The sequence below is a fragment of the Podarcis erhardii genome, assembly GCF_964252035.2.
Source record: "Podarcis erhardii genome assembly, chromosome: 3".
In the NCBI taxonomy this organism is placed as follows: Eukaryota; Metazoa; Chordata; class Lepidosauria; order Squamata; family Lacertidae; genus Podarcis; species Podarcis erhardii.
Window position 1 is genome coordinate 21497315 of NC_138507.1, and position 22428 is coordinate 21519742.

Genomic DNA, 22428 nt, shown 5'->3' on the forward strand with positions numbered 1-22428 from the left:
GCTACTTGTTCACTTCTCTGTAGATTCAAGCTACCCAACTTTTCTTGTCGTCTATATTATTAATGAGTGTTGTTTAAACTCCACAAAGAGCTATACCAGGTAAGCTGAAGAAATTAAAACAATAATTCATGAGGAGTAGGAGTTCCCAGAAAGATTTCCCAATGTCTTGCTTTCAAGCTTCCCCATTGTGCCTTTGCCAGTCTATTTTGATTTTTTTAAACTACTAGATCACATAAGAAGATAAGAGAGCCCTGCTGGATCAGGCCAAAGGCTCATCTAGTCGAGCATCATGATCTCACAATGGCCAACCAGATTGCCTATGGGAAGCCTTGAGCAAGCAAGACCTAAGCCCAACAGCATTCTGGGATGGGTGGTGGTGCCGCATTAAAACCTGGTGTCCAGGCTGATCAGGTGTGTCAGGTCTACATGGGAAGCATTAGTGTGCATGAATGATAAAAGATTGTAGGTCTTTCGTATTCTGGACACTGTAACATATAGCATATGAGACAGTTGCACATGACCCAGGAAAGTTTTATTCCCAACTGTATTGTCTTCCTTTAAAAAATATAAAATAAAATACAGAGAGCTCTTTTTAAAGGATTCCCATTCCGTTCCCTTGGAATTGTTCCAAACAATAGTAGTAACATTGCTTTGTAATAGAATCAATGGGTGTATTGTAGTTGACCTTCCAGTAAATGGAAAAGCCATTGATTGTTTATACAGTCTTGCCCTTCTTCCCCTCCCCCACTCCATTAATCATTGTGACATGGCTGTTTTTCTTGGGTAACATTTTTTGTGCCATATAGCTAAGATATGTGCAGTATTAGTTCTTCATTCCAAGTTTGAATTTTGTAAGTACTTGTGTGAAGACTTCTGCTAAAGCAGCTTTAAATTCGCCCTCCAATAAGTAATTTAAACGAGTGATGTTTTATACACCAGGTGCTCATAGAATACATTTTTGGCAACTATATGCATATTTCTATGTGAAAGAAATTCAGGGTACATGTAATTACTAGGAAAGCCTGTGAGACTCTGAAGCATTAGTCTACTTTAAAAAAAAAAAAGGTTTCTCATTGCCTATGGCAATAGGCTAACAGCACCCTGTGGGAGTATGTTTTTAAGGCAACAGAGTAAAAATGTTCAGAAGCATGGCTTATGATCGTAATGTTCCAAAGATACTTAGCTAAGGAACATTGCTCTTAAAGAAACATATCAGTTGTCATCATTTAGGGTATAATCCTTTAAATGCATATTAATTTCAGATTAGCTTAGAATCCTATACTCTTCTCAAAATGACTGGTATTAGAATCTGTACAGGCTATTGCTAAAAATAAATCTGAATTAGTTAGAAAGTGATTGTTGAACTTGCCCTATTAAGTTACTGTGCTTTTATCCATTAGTTAAATGTAGTGAAATATGAGGGGAAGGCAAGATTCCATTATAAAAAACTATTCTGAGGTAAGTAACTCCCAGTGAGGACCACAACAAAGCACCCATTATCATCCCAATTCAACGAATTCTGAAAATTAGTACAAAATTTGGCCTAACCAGAGGATTGACTTTTTAATCTGACTGGATGTATCTTAAATTAACCTAATCATACAAAAACATAGAGCGTATGGGGTGTTAGGGAAGATTGAGTGGAAGAAACCAATGGTGGGGCCAACAGTCAAGGAGGGGGTTTCTGCACATGCTGTAGGAGGGAAGTGAGTGGCAGATGGGGCTCATCAACCTGGGAAGGTAGCCCATCTAGGAAAGGAAATCTCTGATCCTAAACCTCCACTGCCTTGTGGGTATCTTAGGGAGAAGGTAAGGCTAAGGAGTAAACCATATAGAAATCCGGAATGGACTTCCTAAGGCAGTTGGATTCCACCTTGTACACGTCCTTTCAGCAATTCCTGCAGCCAAGCTGGTGCCAAGCGTCTTGTTATGCTTTCCTTTGGACCACATCAGTGAGGCTGAGAAGGGAATATTGTCATCTGGGCAATCCAGGACCTCCATACACACTGCCCAGACTTGTGCCCCGGGGAGGTAACTTCGGTGCAGCTAACACAGCGGTTCCACTTCACCCCTGGAGGTGTACTCCATTGTCTCTCGAGACAGATGCCAACAGCAATAAAAACCTAAAAACCACATGGATGATTTTAGCCGAACATGTAGTATAATGGAAACCTTTGACCAGACAGCATTGTCAGTTGTCATATGCATAACCTGCACATCATTTCTTTGTGAAACAACTGAAACCCTTTCAATATCAGTACAAGACTGGAATTCAAGTATTGCACATTTTTCTGCTAAACGAAACAAATTCCACAAGGCTTCCACACATTCTCTCTTAAATTACAACTGTAAGCTGTGTTTCGGTTGGTTTCCCATGTGTATATATCTTCATAAAACAGTGATGAGGAACACCATGTTTGCCTTTCCTCTACAAGTGAAAGAGATGATGATGGTTCCTCCCATTATGCTTATTTAGAATTCTTCTATTTCTACGCCTGGAGTCAATAAATAATAGTGCAGATTTGTTCTCTAATGCCTCCTGAAGTGTACCTACAGTATCTGAACCTTTCTACGCAGCTTCCATTAAAATATCCAGCCGTGTTTGCATATTAGATAATCGTCGGATGGTCATGGGAAAATTTATCTCCAGTACATGATCTCAAGTCCTCCAGTGCTCAAAATCTGATGAAAAAGGAAATAATTGAAAGTAAGCACTGGCAGGACCGTTGAAATGCATTTTGACAAGAAAATGTAGTTTGGTTCATAAAAGGTTGCGGTGACAATAGGTTATAGTGACAGCTTTTCAACAACTGTGTAAGCCTCCACCAGATGGAAGGAAATTTGGCTTAATGAATTATAGGCCGTCCGGGTAACACAAGCCTCTCTATAAAAGCAGATCAGAAGGAAGAATAAAGTTACTCATACTGGCATGTGTTAAATAGAATCATTGTTACAAATATGAAGTGGGGGAAATGTGCTAGAGAAAATGGTAAAGGATTAGAAACTCTGTGCTAATGTTGAAGACCTTTGGGCCCACAACAGGACATGCCTCAATCATTGTTCCTTTTATCGTCTGATAATGTATGTTGTTTGCAGCGGACAACTGGGGTCTGAATGCCTTTCTGTGTCAAGATGACAGCGTTTTGGTCAGCCTATTCCTTGGAGACCCATTTATTGCAAACTGGACTGTGAATCAAGAAAATCACGGATTTCCCTCTCTCTGAGTGTCTCAGAATAGTTGCTCATGAACACTGAAACATCTCTTAGACAAATAATTTTAAATACCTTTTTGTAAGAATGAGCACTTATATAGCAGAGACATTTTAAGGTATATTTTGGATGCTGCTGCCTCCAATGCAATGTTTCCCTTTAAAAAACAACAAAATGCTGTCATGACTTCACCATGGAAAATTAGGAACTTGGTACAATTTGGTCCCAATATAAGAGGAGTAAAATTTGGAGCCTGAATTAAGACAGAACATATGATTCACTAACTGTGTCTAATATACATTATTTTGTTGTTGTTGTTTAGTCGTTTAGTCGTGTCCGACTCTTCGTGACCTCATGGACCAGAGCACGCCAGGCACTCCTGTCTTCATATATTATTTTAGGATATAGTAAAAGTCACAGTCATTTTCTTCCATACTCCTCTGTGACACAAAAGATACAATCCAGAAACTTTCTGCATTTCAGAGGTAGTCTCCATTTTTGGCTGGTGCCAGATTGGAATCTTCCCCAAACCACAACTAGAAGCAAATGTTAAGAGCCGAGAGGAATTGGTATCAACTAAATTGTCTTGCAATTGATGAAAATGCTCTATAAACAATGGTAATACAATGAACTTTAGTTTTTTATAAAGCAGTGTTGTAAACATCTGACTTCCTCTGGAATCTTTATTTTGGCTTAATTTATTTGTATTTACATCTCTTTTAAAGGCTTTTAGAACCCCACTGCTGATATCCCAGTGATCTCTCATAGGACTGATGACAAGTCTTAAGACATGGAGGGCAATGACAACAAAAAGGTTTAAACATTTCCTAAATTATTTGCTAGGTTGAGGCCCGAGCATTAGTCTTTTCTACAGTTGAGAGTTCTGAAAGAAACCTCTGGAGGCTTCTTTTATACACAGCTTGGATGTCTCTTAAAAGCACATTCAGGAATGAGTCCAGCTGACCTTTGCCCAATCTGACATAGAATACTACGATGGCAGTTCACGATTAATTGCCTCTGAAAACACTCCTGATGAGCCAAGTCAACCAAAGGCAATACAGTCTTAATTGTGATTATTCTGGCTGACCGAGAAACTACTGGTCTAGGGGAGTCCTTTAAACTTCAACAATATGGGTGTACATGTTCATCCAACCACTCAGTTACCCTTGCTACTTGGTCTCTTAGTCCCACTTTTGGCTTATCATGTGGTGAATGTTACAGATTGTGACAGAACTGTATGAAGCTGTGGAGAATGATGGTGTTTCCTTTCTGACCTTCAGGATGTTCAAAGGCCTATATGAATGTGGCCTGTACAAATAAGCAAAATCTTTCCGTTAGAATTGGCACCCAGTAATTTGTAGGGCAGATATGGGTAACTATTGACCTCCCAGATGCTGCTGAACTACAAATCCCATCACCCCTGTCCATTAGCTGTGCTTGCTGGGGCTGATGGGAATTGTGGTTCAAAGGTTCCCCACAGCTTGCTGTAATGAAATCAAACGATTCTAAAAATAAAACGTTCTTATTTTGGGCTGTGTAAACGCTTGTCTTCTTGTCAGCTTCCCCATGACCTGCATCATGCAACTGTGAGCTCGTTTTTAGATATGTTCACAGTATCTCAGCATGGATTACGTTACTGTTATTAATTATATACTTGAACCACCTACCACAGAGTGTGGTAGGCTAAATGAAAAATGGATGGATGGATGGATGGTTGGCAATCCACATGGGGGGGATATTCCAAGGAGCAGTGAAATTGTAGATCACTTTATAGAACTTGCTGTGTAAGCTAATATACTGTAGAGCAACCACAATTAATATAGGACTGTGGGTATGCTTTTGAGGACAGGAAGCAAAATTGTGCTGCTTCTCTTCATCACCTTGATTGTGTCAATAAATGGAATTATGTGAAGGATTAATTCTTTCACGAGGGTGGCATGGGGATTCTAATCCGAGCGAATGATTTCTTAGGACAAAGCCTGGGGTGGTGTTCTAGATTGATTAGTTTGGGATAAAAGAGTGCACCTTGTGTAAGTTTGGTTTGGCTTTTTTTTACCCTTCTAAGGTTTAGTTAAATATCGGTTTGTTTCATAGTCTAATTTGTTTTTTCTCAAGCTGAATCTGAAAGGCAGTCTCTTGCAGCCTTGCAAGTTGGGCAGAGGGTTGACTCTCCCCCTTCCCCCAAATTAATGGATGTTTGTCACAAATCAGGTGTTGCTGTTTAAATGCATTACTGTTGGACAGCTCACCCACATTCCCAATTCATGTATTCAGACAATTTCATTGCGCTTTATAAATAATGGATTTGAATTTTAAGTGCATGCCGCTGTGCCCAGAAATGTCTTGTAAAAAAAAAAAAAATTATGTGGGGCTGCTAGCTCCAAGAAAGACATCTGTTTTGGATCATCCAGGTATTAGTTTAAGCATTAGAATTGAGCATGCAACCTTTTCCCCTCCCCTTTGAGGACTTAAAAATGTTCACTCTAACCATTGGATCTTTTGGAACATCTTTTTAAAAAAGAAGAAGTTGCGTGTTTCATGAATAGTGCCGTTTGTAGTATGAAAGAAGCATTTCACAGCAACTGCGTCTCCCTTGCATTTTTGTTATACAGCTTGACAGGTTTCGCTGAAACTGTTTTTACTAGGGTGGCTTGACCTCTGAACAGAAGCACTCTCGTTTGCTTCAGTTCAAAGCAGAGCACAGAGGTGGTGGCATCCTGCACTATCCTGTACAAAAGAGGACTGGTAGGAAGCGCGGCTGGTTCCGTGGTGTCGTTGTCAGGCTTTTCCTTGCTGCTAGGCATTTATGTCTCTACAAAGGGGTATTGTGCACCACTGAATGACAAGCAGTTCTATATTAAGGAAGGCATGGAAATACGGCTCATTTGGAAGCCATGGGGACTGACATAAATGCAGAATAAATGGCAACATTTCAACAAAAGATAGCTTTTTCAAGTCGATAATCTGATCAGTAAATATTTGTTTCATAAGAAAAGCTCTTAAGATATTTGAAACCGGAGTTCAGTTGGCCACATTAAGCTGACCACCCAGTGCCCTTGGAAACCTTGCAAATTACTGCAGGAAAGGTACACTGAGCAACTTCACGGGAGGAATGTTTCTAAGACTAAGGTGAAACTGAAGCTTCCTTTTTATTTTTGCTATTGGATACTGTGTATTGTTTAAATTTTATTGTTATATTTATAGTATTGAAACATACATTTTTGCATGTTATTATATTTGTGATTGTTTTGCTATGTTAATATGAAATTGTTGTTTTGCTATGTTAATATGAAATTGTTGTTTTGCTATGTTACGGGTTAAATTATTGTTTTGCTATGTTATGTTGCTGTCTGGGAGAAAAGCAATGACAAACCTAGACAGCATCTTAAAAAGTAGAGACATCACCTTGCCAACAAAGGTCTGTATAGTTAAAGCTATGGCTTTCCCAGTAGTCATGTATGGAAGTGAAAGCTGGACCATAAAGAAGGCTGATTGCCGAAGAATTGATGCTTTTGAATTATGGTGCTGGAGGAGACTCTTGAGAGTCCCATGGACTGCAAGAAGATCAAACCTATCCATTCTGAAGGAAATCAGCCCTGAGTGCTCACTGGAAGGACAGATCGTGAAGCTGAGGCTCCAATACTTTGGCCACCTCATGAGAATAGAAGACTCCCTGGAAAAGACCCTGACGTTGGGAAAGATGAAGGGGACAAGGAGAAGGGGACGACAGAGGACGATGGTGTTATCGAAGCTACCAGCATGAGTTTGACCAAACTGCGGGAGGCAGTGGAAGACAGAAGTGCCTGGCGTGCTCTGGTCCATGGGGTCACGAAGAGTAGGACACAACTAAATGACTAAACAACAAGAACAAAGCAGAATGTCTGCATTAAGAGAGCTAGGAATAAGTATTTGAATATCTTTGTATGAAGAAATGGCTCCCAATGCAACTGTTGCCTGATCTATTGAGTCTAGCAACGAACATATATATATATATAACACCATCTCAGGCCCAATTCAGAAGTGCTGGTTTTGACCTATAAAGCCTTAAACAGCTCAAGATCACAATACCTCAAGGATCGCCTCTTCTCATAGGAACAATCCTGGACCCTGCAATCATTATCTTGGGCCCTTTTCTGTGGTGGCTCCCTGCTTGAGGAATGTTCTCTCTGGGGAGCCTCGCCTGGCACCATTGTTACATATCTTTAGATGCCAGATGAAAACATTCCTCTTCCCCCAAGAAAAAATAGTGTTTTTATTGTTTTTATGTTATGTATTGTTGTGCTTTTATATTGCAAACTACCTTGTGATCCTCAGATGAGTGGGGGAGGAGATAGAAATTCTGTAGATAAATAAAATAAATAAATGTAGCCCTCCATATGTTGTTGGACCAATTCCCATGGGCCCCAGTCAGTGCAAAAATAAATCTTCTCTGAGCTGCTTTTTGAGCACCTTCTTGTTCTTGGAGATCAGCATGATGATGGCCCTTACATTTGGACAGTACAAAAAATGCATTATTTGGGGGAGGTTGGCTTTCCGTGGAAAGTCATCTATCTTGAGATTATGGCCATGTGCTGTAGCTTGAAAATTTAATTGGGAATTGCTTGTACAGAATAAGAGTGGTTCTTTATAAAGCTTTTAATTAGAAAGCTGACTTCAAATTTGTTAATTTCTGAGCAGCTTAATCTGCCCTAGAGGCAAACAAGCCCTTGATTAGTGAAATCCAGTGTTGTCTTTTGAATGGAGATAAGGAGTGCAGGGGAACCATTATCTGCTTTTCTGTCAATGGGTCTAGCATATTAGGTCTGCCAACCTGCAGGTCAGATCACTACAGCAGCTTCATTATAAACACATATTGTTCAGCAGCTGCATTGACTTCATTAACTGTTCATTTTAATGTGCAAAGAGCTGACAGACGCAGAAGCTGTTTCACCTTTTCTCTTGTCTGGTGGGAATGATTCAAAGAAATAGAAGTTCAGTGTGCCTTACTGTGACTTTATCATTAAATTCCCCTGTAGAACCTTATAAATTATAATTATAATATGATCCCCTTCTACCTCCCCCCAGCACATGCTCCCCCAATTTGTTATAGTATTGTGTGTGATGATTCAGTATACTTTCCTTCCTGAGAAAGTAGGGTTATTATTCAGATACTACAGGGGCCTTGTTGGTGTATAAAGACTTAAATTCTAAAGGGGAATAATGCCACATTCCAGCTTATTATCAAGTAATATTTCAGAGACACTGCAATATCTTAAAAAAACCATTCGTGTTCCCCCGATTTTCATCATCATCATCATCATCATCATTATTATTTTATTTTGTTCCTCCCCTGCCCCAATTACTCTCAACTTACTTTCCCCACTCTCCTTGGGAAACTGGTTTTTTAAAGTTCTCATTATTTACAATGACCCTGGGAAGTGACAGACTTTGTCAACACAAAGCATTTTGGTTTTTAATATCACTCTGTGTGTGATATATATGCACACACATATACACATTTTTGAATATTAACCATTGAAATAATAATAATTTCTGATACTATGGAAAGCACAGCTGATTATTACCACCATAAAAAGGACCCCTGGACAGTTAAGTCCAGTCAAAGGCGACTATGGGGTGTGGCGCTCATCTCGCTTTTCAGGCCAAGGGAGCCGCCATTTGTCCACAGACAGCTTTCCGAGTCATGTGGCCAGCATGACTAAACTGCTTCTGGCACAACGGAACACCGTGACGGAAACCAGAGCACACGGAAACGCCGTTTACCTTCCTGCCGCTGCGATAGCTATTTATCTACTTGCACAGGTGTGCTTTTGAACTGCTAGGTTGACAGAAGCTGGGACAGAGCAACGGGAGCTCACCCCTTGCAGGGATTCAAACCGCCGACCTTCTGATCGGCAAGCCCAAGAGGCTCAGTGGTTTAGACCACAGCGCCAACCGCTTACCATTATGACCATTGTTGACTGTAGGCATCTGTCTGTCTCGGGAGACAATAGAGGGATGCATCTTTGGGAAGTAAGGTCAAACTGTTGCAAGTTTGTAGCAGTGAAGACTAATAGAAAAATATATCTATTATTCATAATATAGATGATCAGTATAGATGAAAATAATTTCATAGATAAAAATATTAGGAAACTGTTGATAACAAAGGAAAACTAGAGAGGTATTTAGTTCTAAAACCTTCTCATTAAGAACTATTATGACTTTTAGAATACATCTGAAGGCAGCCCTGTATTGGGAAGTTTTTAATGTTTGATGTTTTATTGTGTTCTTATATTTTGCTGGAGGCCACCTAGAGTGGCTGGGGCATCCCAGTCACATGCGTGGCATATAAATGATGGTAGTGGTAGCTTTTCACTGGCTTAGTATACTAACAGCAACTGCATTCTGTAAAAGAAGAGCAACTATCACAAAGCCACTACTGAAGTTCTATCAAAGAAACCAAAAATACTAAAAACTCTGCCAACACAACCTTTTTTATTACACAAGCTTCAAAACTGACAGCATTAAAAGAGTTATAGTTCTCGTCTTGTTAAACCTGCATATCTTGTGGTCACAGGCTGTGTCCCAAAGAAAAAGAACATCAGAGCAAAACACAGACTTGGAAAAAAATTATTTAAAATACATTACGAGAAAACCAGTGAATGCACAGATCCATAGTTTGGGGATCTTCCTGGATTACCTGTGGAAGACAAGATTACACAGGCCTTCATTGTTCAGCTCCCCTGCCCAGCTTAGCACAGTATAGGCTTGATGAAAATACTTTAAAATACTGCTGCTCGCTTTTGGCTTTTGGCTTTTAATATAATGTACAGTAATGTTGCTAGTTGTTTTTGCATCCGTGAGAGGACTTTGTTCAGAAAGGCAGACTACACATGTGTAAAATAAATGAAGAAAAATGGTCAATTAGCAGACTTGTGCCTGCATAGTGCTGAGTTTTTTTTAACCCCCATGCTACCATCTCACACTATTCTCCAGTAAGGGTATCAGGTTCCTGCTCCTTGATATCCCTCTCAGCCGTGGCACCACTTTCTGAATCTCTAGCTACACAAGCTGCCACTGAGACTCATTATACCTGAACGCATAATATCTATCCGTTCTCTTCTTCAGGAATGATGGCAATTGCAATTTCCATCCCTGTGTTGAGCTGCATTCTCCTTTTAAACAGGTCAAGTGTTTCAATTACCTCAGACCGTTAATTATTTGCTTTGCTTCCCAAGTTCATATCACTGACAGAATTAGAACGACAGGATTACTTACAGGAGCAGTAAAAATAATGATGATGGCTCCAAGTACTAATATTGATTTTCAACACCTTGGCTAGCTTGTTACATTCATTCACATTTATAACTATTCTTTGTCTCATGTTTTATAGCTTTTCATTGCTGCTCAGACATTTTTCTCCTGGCCCATGCATCGTTTATCAAAGGTTAAGAAGTTTTCAAGATACAAGCATCAAATCTGTCTGTTCTTTCAAAGTCAAGGAATATAATTTCCCCCTTAAAAAACAACAACCATAGTGTGGGGGCCATTATGGACACCTGCTTTTTCTTCCTTTTACCCAAGTTGGTCTTAAAACATTTACACTTCTCTGTATGTGTCCATGGTTACTGATGTCATAGAATCATAGAATTGTAGAGTTGGAAGGGACCCAGAGGGTCATCTAGTCCAACCCTCCAAGGCAGGAATCTCAGCTAAAGCATCCATGACAGATGGCCATCCAACATCTGCTTAAAAACCTCCACAACTTCCTGAGGGAGTCCATTCCACTGTCGAACAGCTCTTACTGTCAGAAAGTTCAACCTGATGGAAATTTAAGATACAGAACTGATTGTGGACCAATGATTAGGGAATATTGTCTCAATGTGTGTTCACAGCGGAGAGTCTCTTATATGCACATAGAGGGGAAGATTTACCCTTGTTTAATATGAAGACATGGTTGCTGGAATTGTTGGAGGCAAAGTTGATAAGTTTAATTGGAGAAAAGCTATAGCTGACATTTATTAGTATTAGTCATTGGGAACCACTTTTGGACTTTTTGTGTGAAAGGGAAGATGAACATGCAATATTTGGGTTTGAAGATTGGAAAAATACTGGTTTATAGAAAGTGGATTTGTTGGATGCTGTTGTGGAGTGGATGTTTTGAATAATTCTTTTTATGTAACAGACAGAATCCGATCCCCTTTTCTTTCCTTTTTTATCTTGTATCAAAAAACCTTTAATAATAAATATATATGACAAATGGAATCCATACCTTTGTCTGAAAATGAATCCCCCTGCCCCTCCCAACTTGAGTTATCCACTTGAACTTCCAAACTCTGATGCTCTTCACTGGAAGTGAGGTGGAAGGTTCAGTATTTTACAGAACGTCAAAGTTTGTAAATTCAAGTGGAATACTCAATGTGTTGATCAGAAGGTCAGCAGTTCTAATCCATGCAATAGGGTGAGCTTCTGTTGCTCTGTCCCAGCTTCTGCCAACCTAGCAGTTCAAAAACACACCAGTGCAAGTAGATAACTAGGTACCGCTGCAGTGGGAAGGTAAACTGCATTTCCATGTGCTCTGGCTTCCGTCATAGTGTTCCATTGCACCAGAAACAGTTTAGTCATGCTGGCCACATGACCCGGTATGCTGTCTGTGGACAAACACTGGCTCCATCGGCCCAAACCAAGATGAGCACCTCAACCCCATAGTCGCCGTTGACTGGACTTAACCGTCCAAGGATCCTTTACCTTTTACCTTTACTCAAGGTGGGGGGCATTCGGTTTCAGATTGAGGAATGAGGTGTTCGTGGAGGGCCAGGGACAACCAGAATTGTGCATGGTATTGTAAGCGTGACTGCTCCATAAGTTACGCATTACAAATTTCATTCCTGGATTCAGACAAAACTTTCTCTAAAGGAATGCTCGTAGACTGTGTAGCTGCCTATGCTTTTTCCCTTTTCTAAACACCCTTGGTGTATTTCATACCCCATTTCATGTGGTTAATGCTCTCATAGAGAGCCAGTGTGGTGTAGTGGTTAAGAGCGGTAGTCTTGTAATCTGGGGAACCGGGTTCAAGTCTCCGCTCCTCCACATGCAGCTGCTGGGTGACCTTGGGCCAGTCACACTTATTTGAAGTCTCTCAGCCCCACTCACCTCACAGAGTGTTTGTTGTGGGGGAGGAAGGGAAAGGAGATTGTTAGCCGCTTTGAGACTCCTTAAAGGGAGTGAAAGGCGGGATATCAAATCCAAACTCTTCTTCTTCTTCTTCTTCATAAACATTCTGTAATTAATGTTGTTTCTGTTGCCTCAGGTAGAAGTTTCTTGCCATTCCTTAGTGAAGCATTTTGTCAAGCTGGGTGTCCAAGGGAAATCTTCTGTTTTAAGCTTAATGTGTACATTTTTTTTATTCAAGTGTTTTAGACTGTCCTTTCCCAAGGTTAGGATGCACGATGGTAATAGCTGCATAAATTTAAAACTGCTCCTTTAAATTTACATCTATGCTTCTAAATGCTAACAGGGATTTTTTTTTAAAGAAGTGTGAGTGTGGTGAAACAGTAGTGTGTGGGTGATAGGAAAGATTATTGTCTAAAAATATAAACTTGCAGCCAAGCCACTGAACACACAAGGATAACTTCCTTGTATTTTGGCAGAAAATCAATGTATAGCACCAAGGCAGTATATTGACAACTTGATTATAAAGGACACTGAATATGCTTAACCCTGAAGCACTCCTGTGGGATAGAACAAGATATTTATTCAGCCTCAACAAGTCTAGAATCTATTAAAACTCCTCTTACTTGTTTCTAAGGTAGCTGATGAAAGTAGTTGGTTGTGCTCCTTTTCCTAACCCCACCCCATAATTAATATATAGGGCTATTTAATTCCAGCCTACATAGACACTAACCCATTCATAGCCAGCTGTTTAAAATAGCTGTTCAATTTACCTCATGTTGCTGAATATTTTTGATGCTGATACTGAAAAATGGTATTAAAAAAAACTTATTTGGCAGCTTGCTTGGTTGCTGCTAGTCATTGGGGAATAACCCAATTTCTCTTGCAGGATAAATGGTGTTAATCATTATGGAATATACAAATTATGTGGTAAGGGAAGGATCAAACACCAACTAGAATCCATACAAGGACAAGAATCTCCACACTCTTTTTTATATGGTTTGGCATCCTTTTATTATTTTCATGGCATTTAGTACATTTTACAGACAACCAACAATACAAGCTTGGCAAATCTGCAAATATTATTAAATGTTTAAGCAATTAAGTCTTTAATTTATTCTATTTGGAGCTGATATCCATCATTCTCTCAAGAAGTATTCATGTATTTGTTTTTTTTCTTTGTGAAACATACATGCCTATGACAATGTTCTGTTCTTTTTTGTTGTTGTTTTGCATGCGTATCTGTCTTGTTCCTGTTGCTTTGACATGCTTAGAGCGCCATGTTTTTTCATTAGATGATATGTTCTGAAAAACCAGTAAGAATACAGGGGCAATACCTGCATCCGCTGCATTTCTGAAATTAAGGTAGTAATGCTATATGTGTTTGTCTGTGAGTATGTTCCATTGAACCCATTGTGAGCTTTTTGGTGAGAAGTTGGCTGAAATTGCCTCTCTTTTTTTTTTACATAGCAAACATAAGTGTCAGATATTGACCATCTAAAGGCATAGGGGACTGTAGATAGGACGCAAGCATTTATATTGTTGGTGAACAGATTTGCTCTTGCCAGTGCAAATGCCATTTAAAAAGAAAACAGAAGTAATATGAAATATTAATAGGGCAATTTCTTTTCAGGGTTCTGTTTTTCCCCACACACCTCAGTTGTTTTTATACCAGTTGGTTTACAAACACTGGTTTCTTGAAGAATAACTTCTTGTGATGCAACAGATACAGTGTCAGGGTTGTATGTGGAAAATACTGTACAGGTTAAAATACCAGCTTTGCTAGAAAGTTAGCTCTTAACTAGCTTACTTTGACTACCTCACTTTTGTCCCGATTGATTCCCAAAGGGACTGGAAACAGGGAAAGGGTGGGTAAGGCTGTGGCTGCTGATTTCTTTTTAAAAAAAATAATATTTATTAAAGTTTCAAAAAAGTTACAAGAATAAGAAAAAGAAGCAAAAAATACAAAATACAGAAAAGTAAAAACAATTAAAAACAAATCAACCTTTCCATGTCTTGTCTTTCATTTACTTGTTTCCCTGACCTCCTCACACCTCCCTTTTTTGTATTCTAGTTCAATTAGTTATTTCAGCAAGTCCTTTCCATTTTTGCTTTTATCTTAATAATTTACCTTAATATATTATAACTTTACATTCTCACCTATTAACAATCCATTTTTACATACTCCTTTATAACATTACTGCTAAAACCACATAACTTCATTCCAACATCCTTCTAACATTCCTTAATTTTACAATGTTTCTGTAGATAGTCTTTAAATTTCTTCCAATCTTCTTCTACCGACTCTTCTCCCAGGTCTCGGATTCTGCCAATCATTTCCGCCAGTTCCATGTACTCCATCACCTTCATCTGCCATTCTTCCCGGGTGGGTAGATCTTGTGTCTTCCAATACTTTGCGATGAGTATTCTTGCTGCTGTTGTGGCATACATAAAAAAAGTTCTATCCTTCTTTGACACCAATTGGCCGACCATGCCCAGGAGAAAGGCCTCTGGTTTCTTCTGGAAGGTATATTTAAATACCTTTTTCATTTCATTATAAATCATCTCCCAGAAAGCCTTAATCCTTGGGCACGTCCACCAAAGATGAAAGAATGTACCTTCAGTCTCTTTACATTTCCAGCATTTATTATCAGGCAAATGATATATTTTTGTAAGCTTGACTGGTGTCATGTACCATGTGGCTGCTGATTTCTACCAGTTCATTTATGAAAATTAAATGTGGCCTGTTCTGTGGCATTTTTTTAAGCTTATGGCTATGGTTTGGAAATCGGTAAAAAAACAACAAAAACAAGTAGGGGAAATGCCTGAGAAGAAGGAATGTTCCAAAACGAGACAACCACGCTAGTGGCTCGCTCAGTTAAGGAGAAGCATAGCTCCTCTGTCACCCCTTATCCTTCCACACTCTGCAGGGAACCAATGCAGGTTTAGTAGTCTCGGATGTGCCTCTTCAGAGACTTACAAGACAGTTGACATTAAGCAGTTGTTCAAACCCTAGTCTGTTCGTAAATACCAAAGCGCTTGCCTCATTCACTTCACGAGCAACGGAGATTTTTCTTAAATTTTAATTTGGTGTCCTGGTGTATATCAAGCCACTTGTGTTCCATGAGTGTGTGGTTGTGATGAAAGCCATTCCTTTAAGGTTTCTGCCACTTCCTCCCCTTTTCCCATACTGGGGCAGGCAGGAAGTCCAGAGTTTAAGCCAATTATCTACCTCAGAGAGGTAATGCCACCCACCTTCATCCCTGCAAGCAAGGGCAACTTGCTTTACTCGTATCTCCTCTTAAGCAAAAGTAGGAAGTGCAACTCTGAGTAGCTCCCTGAGTGGCAGGGAGGAGAGGCTCTTGGGCTTGTGACAAACTCTTTTGAAGAGCTGGTTACCCTCCAAAATCTAATGGAGCATTTTTTATTTCTAGGTGCCTGAGTTTAGGGAAGCGGGTTGGGACAGCTGACCTTCCAGTTATTAAGATTCTGTAGTTATCTGTTGATTTTCAACCAATTATCAGACACACTTCAGATCCTTCTCTCTCTGCACCTCAGTTCAAACAAAGGTAGTTTTATCAATAGCAGTACCAGCATTCCCATCTTTTAAATCAATAAATACAGGAGCAAAGTGTTCAGAGCTTGGAAATTGCTTGAGCGTGAGTCTTTGCACTATTTTGACCTTGCAAATAAAATATAGGTTAGCAGCAATCCCTCAAGAGAGTACCTATAAGTACCCATGCTATGGTTTTCACATTGCTGATGTAAAAACATTGACACCAATAAGAACCAGTTGCACATGCAATTAATAGGATCACAGTTAGGTTTATTGGGTTTAGATTTATTAATATATATTCCCACTAAAAAAAGTCCCAAAGCAATTAACAGCAGTTGTTTTTTTTTAAGAATATTGCACAGTGATCAAATCACACAAACACTTTCAATATAGATTTAACAATGCAATATTTGCTTTAAAATATTTATATACCACTTAATATTCTAGAAATCTCTGAGTGGGATGCAGTCTAAAAAAAATTATATAGTTGAAAGAAAAGCTTTTCCCAACAACAGCATGGGAGCTAATGCCTGGAGGGCGAGGTCACTTTGCCACCCCCAATAGAACATTTGAGGGGGGCAGCCTCCCAGTTGATGGGCATTGCCATTCAAAATGTGCGTATGCACCTCACTTCGCGAGGTGGGCCTTACCTGGGGCCTCCTAATATTTTGTTCATGTTGGCACCCCTGGCAGGAGGTGAGCTGAGAAGATGCTGTCTGTTTACACATATAGACAGTAAGCATTTGAGAAGTGCATTCTCGTCACAAATAGCATGGACGGGGTGACGTGAGAATGACATTGTGTATAGCAACCCAAAATGATGCCACATCCAGCACTTTAATGCACATTTTCATGCCATGTATATGCGCCTATAATGTGAAATGTGGCATGTCTGCCCTATTTCATATCCAAGATAACATCACGGGGAGCTGCAGCTTCAAGTGCTTCCTATGTTACCTGATTAGAGCATCAGGCGCCATCTTTGGCAAAGTAAACTTTGGTTTTCTGCCTCCCATTGGTGATTGGTCATCTGTTCTTTCTATTCTGTCATAAAAAAATTGATCTATAGTGCATTTATGAAAAGGGAAACCAGACCTGAAAAGGTCAGGACCTTTTTAGGAAAAAACAAAAACCTTTGAGTTTCCCCAGTAAACTTCTAAAGTACTGAAAATGCCACAATCCCTTACAGCTTGAGGATTAAATTTCACATAACAGCAATGGTTTCAGAAATGGAATTGTAATAAGGCAATGTAGTGCGGAGATCACAAAAAGATGCCTATGGATCTGGCGGTGCAACATTTACAGTCTCTTTATGTTCACTAGTGCATCGTTTGTTGGCATTAAACCACTAGTTCAGGCAGTCTTCAGACACTAAGATAAATGATACTCCTTAAAAAAATCAACATTCACTTTAATATAATATAATACTATAATGTAGCATTTTGATGGTATGTTTTAGAACATAATGTCATGTCTGCTTTTGAGAATAATGAAGACATCACTATTATATCGCTAAAACTTTGTGGGACATTTATATATTTACTTGCATAAGTGCACATATCCTGTTGTTTACTCCCTTGGAAGTCTAACTTGATTGATCACCAGCATTTCCATAACAGTGCAGGACAAATTTGATTTTAAATATTTCTTTCGTTATCTTTTGTATGGCATTTGAACCTCCTTCTGTGTGTGTGTTTTGTTGTCTATGTGACTTCTAGTGAGAAGGAAGTTGTGAGTTTCATATAGATGTAGATGTACACACATTCACACACAATGCCAGATTTGTTTTGAGTTTAAGCACTACTTGTGTCTATCAGTTCAGCAGTCTGGCTGTGGACCTCTCTTCCAGTGTGCTCACCATTTTCTTTCTTTCTTTCTTGGCAGAGAATGACTTGTGCTTTGCCTCAGGCAGCAAAATGTCTTCAGCTGGCATGGGGTTAGGTTTTTTTGCTCACTTGTGAACTTTCTTCTCAATATCTGTAAAATGAGGAACATTGCCAAGCTAATGCTCATAAGAGTACTAAGGGAGTTGCATGTTAAAATCCCAAGACCTCTCCCAATAAATAAAGACACAATTGACATGGAATTAAGCTTAAGGCTATTGGCATAATCTTGGCCACAACTTTATTGATTACAGATCGTGAGTGTTTGCTTGGCCATTGGTTCCCGACTAACTGCACCTGACCTCAGCAGGGCAGCACTGACGCCTGGACTCTGGCAGACGTCAGTAAGGGAAAACATCCTGGGGGAGCATTGGACCAGGCTCAGACTCAAGCTCACACCAAATGCTCCCAGGGGCTCTGGCGTGGCCCTAACCCCTGGAAGGGGATCGGACAAAAGTAAGGCGAGCCCCTGGATTCCTTTAGCGGAATACCCTTTCATGCATTGGAGGGGCAGGTGTGACAACCTCCCCTCCCCTCCACATTGAACCAATGCCTGACTGGCAAACCTTACAAAGTTGTGACAATTTGCTACGCGGCAGGCGAAACCAAAGTGGCACCAGCCAATCAGCCAAATGGGAAAATTCCTACTGGGCCCCTGTCCCAAGAACAGACGATCCACAACGGCATAGCAAGGCCATGATAAACCCTAAATATAGGGAGCATGGGCGGGTGATCCGATACACAAAGCGAAAAAGAGGAATCCCTTATATATGGATCCCTCAGTTAATGCATGAAATGATCCCATGGGCCAGATTTACCCTAGCAACCGAGGGACTACCAATCGTGTTGTTGTGGCTATCCAATCTTTCCCATCCACAACAGCAGTGAGGTCTGCCTTGATCACCGCAACGTGTGCTCTCTGGGAGGAGGACACGATTTAATAAAATTGTGAAATATTTTTGCATGGTCAAACCTTCTTTAGAAATTATTACAATGAATAAACACTAGTCCAACTGATTAGCACCACCGTGCATGTATGTGACCATGTTTAATAGTCTGTTGCCCTTTTGTCTCATTTGTGTTGGGGTAGTAGTCTCTTCCCAGTATTTTATGAGGTTGAAGCAAAAATGGAGGCATTGTCCCTTCTGAAAAATGTGCCACTTTCAAGTATTAGTGGCATCCTAAGGTCTGTTTGGGGGACGCGGGTGGCGCTGTGGGTAAAACCTCAGCGCCTAGGACTTGCTGATCGAATGGTCAGCGGTTCGAATCCCCGCGGCGGGGTGAGGTCCCGTCGTTTGGTCCCAGCGCCTGCCAACCTAGCAGTTTGAAAGCACCCTTAAGTGCAAGTAGATAAATAGGTACCGCTTTATAGCGGGAAGGTAAACGGTGTTGCCGTGTGCTGCGCTGGTGCTGGCTCGCCAGAACAGCTTTGTCACGCTGGCCACGTGACACGGAAGTGTCTGCGGACAGCGCAGGCCCCCGGCCTCTTAAGTGAGATGGGCGCAAAACCCTAGAGTCGGACACGACTGGCCCGTATGGGCAGGGGTACCTTTACCTTTAAGGTCTGTAACGTTTTCCACAAATACGTAAGATGGTCACTCAAAAACAGTATTCAGAAAACTGAGGAAACTTCTTAATAGTGGGTTACACCTAGCCAGGCGTGTTCCTTTTGCCATCTTCTGAGACATTTTTGTGATCTACAGTACTAGTGTGGCTTTTCCGCAAAGGTAAGTGATGTTTGATCTGCAGTGACAACCATATACTGAGAAATTTGTACTTGGTAATGTTTCAGGGAGTTGTATTTTCAAGGTCTGCGATTTTAAACAACTCATTGCTCCGTTGCCTAGATCTGCCACAGTCAGCATGGAAAGAGAGATATGAGGGCATTTAAAATGTGCTCCTTTCCTTATAGAAAGAGCTTGAGAGCAAAATAGAATTGGATGCCAAGTAGGCACAACTGTTAAGGAGGGCACATGAAAACTGTCTTTATATTCGGTCTATAAACACTCCCCGTTTAATTGGTTTATTCCAAATTTCACTCTCAGATATCTGAATACAGTGATCTAGGCTTAATAGATTGGGTTAACATAATCTAGATTTTTAAAAATATATATATGGTGGAATTCAATGGTGCACTCTCCCAGTCGTTCTGTCTTCACAATCACTGCAGCTTACCAGATGGAACGAGGTAGTTCCAACTTTTTTATAGGTCACACAACCTTAATAAGGAGGTATTTCCACACCTTGGCTTTGTGCATATGTAGAAGCTGCCATGGGCTTGCCGATCAGAAGGTCGGCGGTTTGAATCCCTTCGATGGGGTGAGCTCCTGTTGTTCGGTCCCAGCTCCTGCCCACCTAGCAGTTCGAAAGCATGTCAAAGTGCAAGTAGATAAGTAGGTACCGCACCGGTGGGAAGGTAAACGGCATTTCTGTGCACTCCTCTGGTTTCGCCAGAAGCAGCTTAGGCATGCTGGCCACATGACCCGGAAGCTGTCTGCAGACAAGCACCGGCTCCCTCAACCTATAGAGCGGGATGAGCGCGCAACCCCAGAGTCGTCTGTGACTGGACCTAACGGTCAGGGGTACATTTACCTTTACCTAGAAGCTGTGATTCCTGCTTTGGGTTCCTTCCAACTCCACAATTTTATGATTCTATGATACCTGCGCCCCCCCCCCACATGCTCTTCTGTAGGATTCCCCCCCCCCAGCCAATTTCAGGAGGCAAGGGCAGGGGGGATGGCCCCATTATGCAAGCAGAGTTGTTGCACAGGGCTTCCGCTTTTAAAGCTGGTTAGATTAATCCTGCCCTTACATGCCCTCCAACATTTCTCTGATGAAAATAGGGATGTCTTATTGAATAATAATAATAATAATAATAATAATAATAATAATAATACTGTTTATACCCCAACCATCTGACTGGGTTGCCCCAGCCATTCTGGGTGGCTTACAACATACATAAAAACATAACAAGACATTAAACATTAAAAAACCTTCCCTATACAGGGCTGCCTTCTGATGGCTCGGGGGTTGGATAACTCCATACCCGCCAATGTTTAGTCAATGAAAATAGGGACGGACATTCCGGGATCAAATCAGAAACTGGGACAGCTTCTGTAAATCCAGGACTGTCCCTGGAAAATATGGTCACTTGGAGGGTCTGCCCTGCCTATGGTCTAGTAATCCAAGTGGTTGAAATAAAATGAAAAGATTTATAATTTCTGACAGATACACTCTCGATGTATATGCTAGCTTTGAAAGAGATGGATTAATTTGACTCTTGCTTGTGTTTTGAAGCTTCACGTATCTACATAGAGAAACACTAGATAACAGCATGGAAAAGAACTTAGCAGAGGCAGCTATACTTCATCAGAAGAATAGCCAAGAGCTTTAAAGGAAATTAAAATGAGCCGTAACAATGGGAATTCACACAAGAGCATAAAGGATCTTTCTGAGATAAATAAAACATGCCTTATAAGGCATTGAGCAAAAAAAGACCGTGATAATGGGAACTGTATCTCAAGGAAAACAATTGGAAAAATAAAAATAAGACTTCAGACATCAGGCCAGAGCTTTGTGTCAGCATGCTTACCAGAAATACTACTTCAAACACAATCTCCCCATTCTTTTGCTCTGTTCTCTTATCTCCTTGCCATGAATGGCTTATATCTGCATGAAATGTATACCCAAGGGTAACTATAGCTCTGGGTTTTTTGGCTGTGCAGACATTTAGGAGGCCTGCGAACAGGTTGTCCAGTTCTGTTACTTGGAGCTTCATAATGAGCCATCTGTACAAACTGACTTTTCAAGTTTCTCCAAATATCTACAGCAAAACAAACACATACAGGTATGCTTGGCCGGCAATCAGTCCCGGGTCATGGAAACATGCTTAAGACCCTGATTGTATTGAAGTAGATCACCTGCCAGTGCAGAAGGCCTCATTGATAGGCAGCACCGACAGTTGAAAAAAGGAATACTACTACTTTTCTTGCATTGCCAAGGAGATAGGAGGAGTGGGATTAGCATTCTGCCTCCTATCTCTGTCAGGAGACATATACTGGAGGAAAACTAGAATTGGACTCGTACCTGACAACCATGCACACTTTCTTAAATGATGCCTCTTTTGTTTAGAGCAATAATTCTAAAGCTCAACTTTGGGGAGTTAAGAACCCTCCAACTACTCACAAGGATCCCTTGTGTTCTGATTAGTGCTGGAGAAAAGCCCGAGTACCTGCTAGATTTATTCAGTTTCCTTGCAAATGTCACTTTTTTGTTTTAAAATTCTATAGTAGTTGAGTTGCTTTTCACCATCCAGGCAGTGATGATGCACAAGGTCTTGGTTTGTAAATATCGTGCTGAAGTCGCTGCTACATTTCGCTTAGAGCTCAGAGACTTTTTCTATTGGCACTATTGATTTTGTGAACTTCATGTTGTTTAGTACCATATGAAACATCAACATTTCAGAAACAATGCAAGGTTCTTCTTCTTTTAGTTTTTAGGATTTTTTTCCCCTTTTAAGGCCCACATGCTTGTGGAATACAATGTTTTGCTAATTCCCCTTTATCCCACTTTGACTATCTCAGTGCACCGGAGAGGAAAGTTCTTTAGTCGTCTTCCGACATTCTACGT

At 40.5% G+C, this 22428-nt stretch overlaps 1 protein-coding gene and 1 long non-coding RNA gene across 2 annotated transcripts in view; both read left to right on the forward strand.

The window, feature by feature from the left end:
• KLHL29 (kelch like family member 29) overlaps positions 1-22428 on the forward strand; it is a 445478-nt gene that overhangs the window by 191976 nt on the left and 231074 nt on the right. The window lies entirely within an intron of this gene.
• On the forward strand, positions 45-21363 carry LOC309339491. The gene is made up of 2 exons (XR_014155408.1): positions 45-420; positions 21097-21363. It is a non-coding gene; the product is annotated as an uncharacterized lncRNA (long non-coding RNA).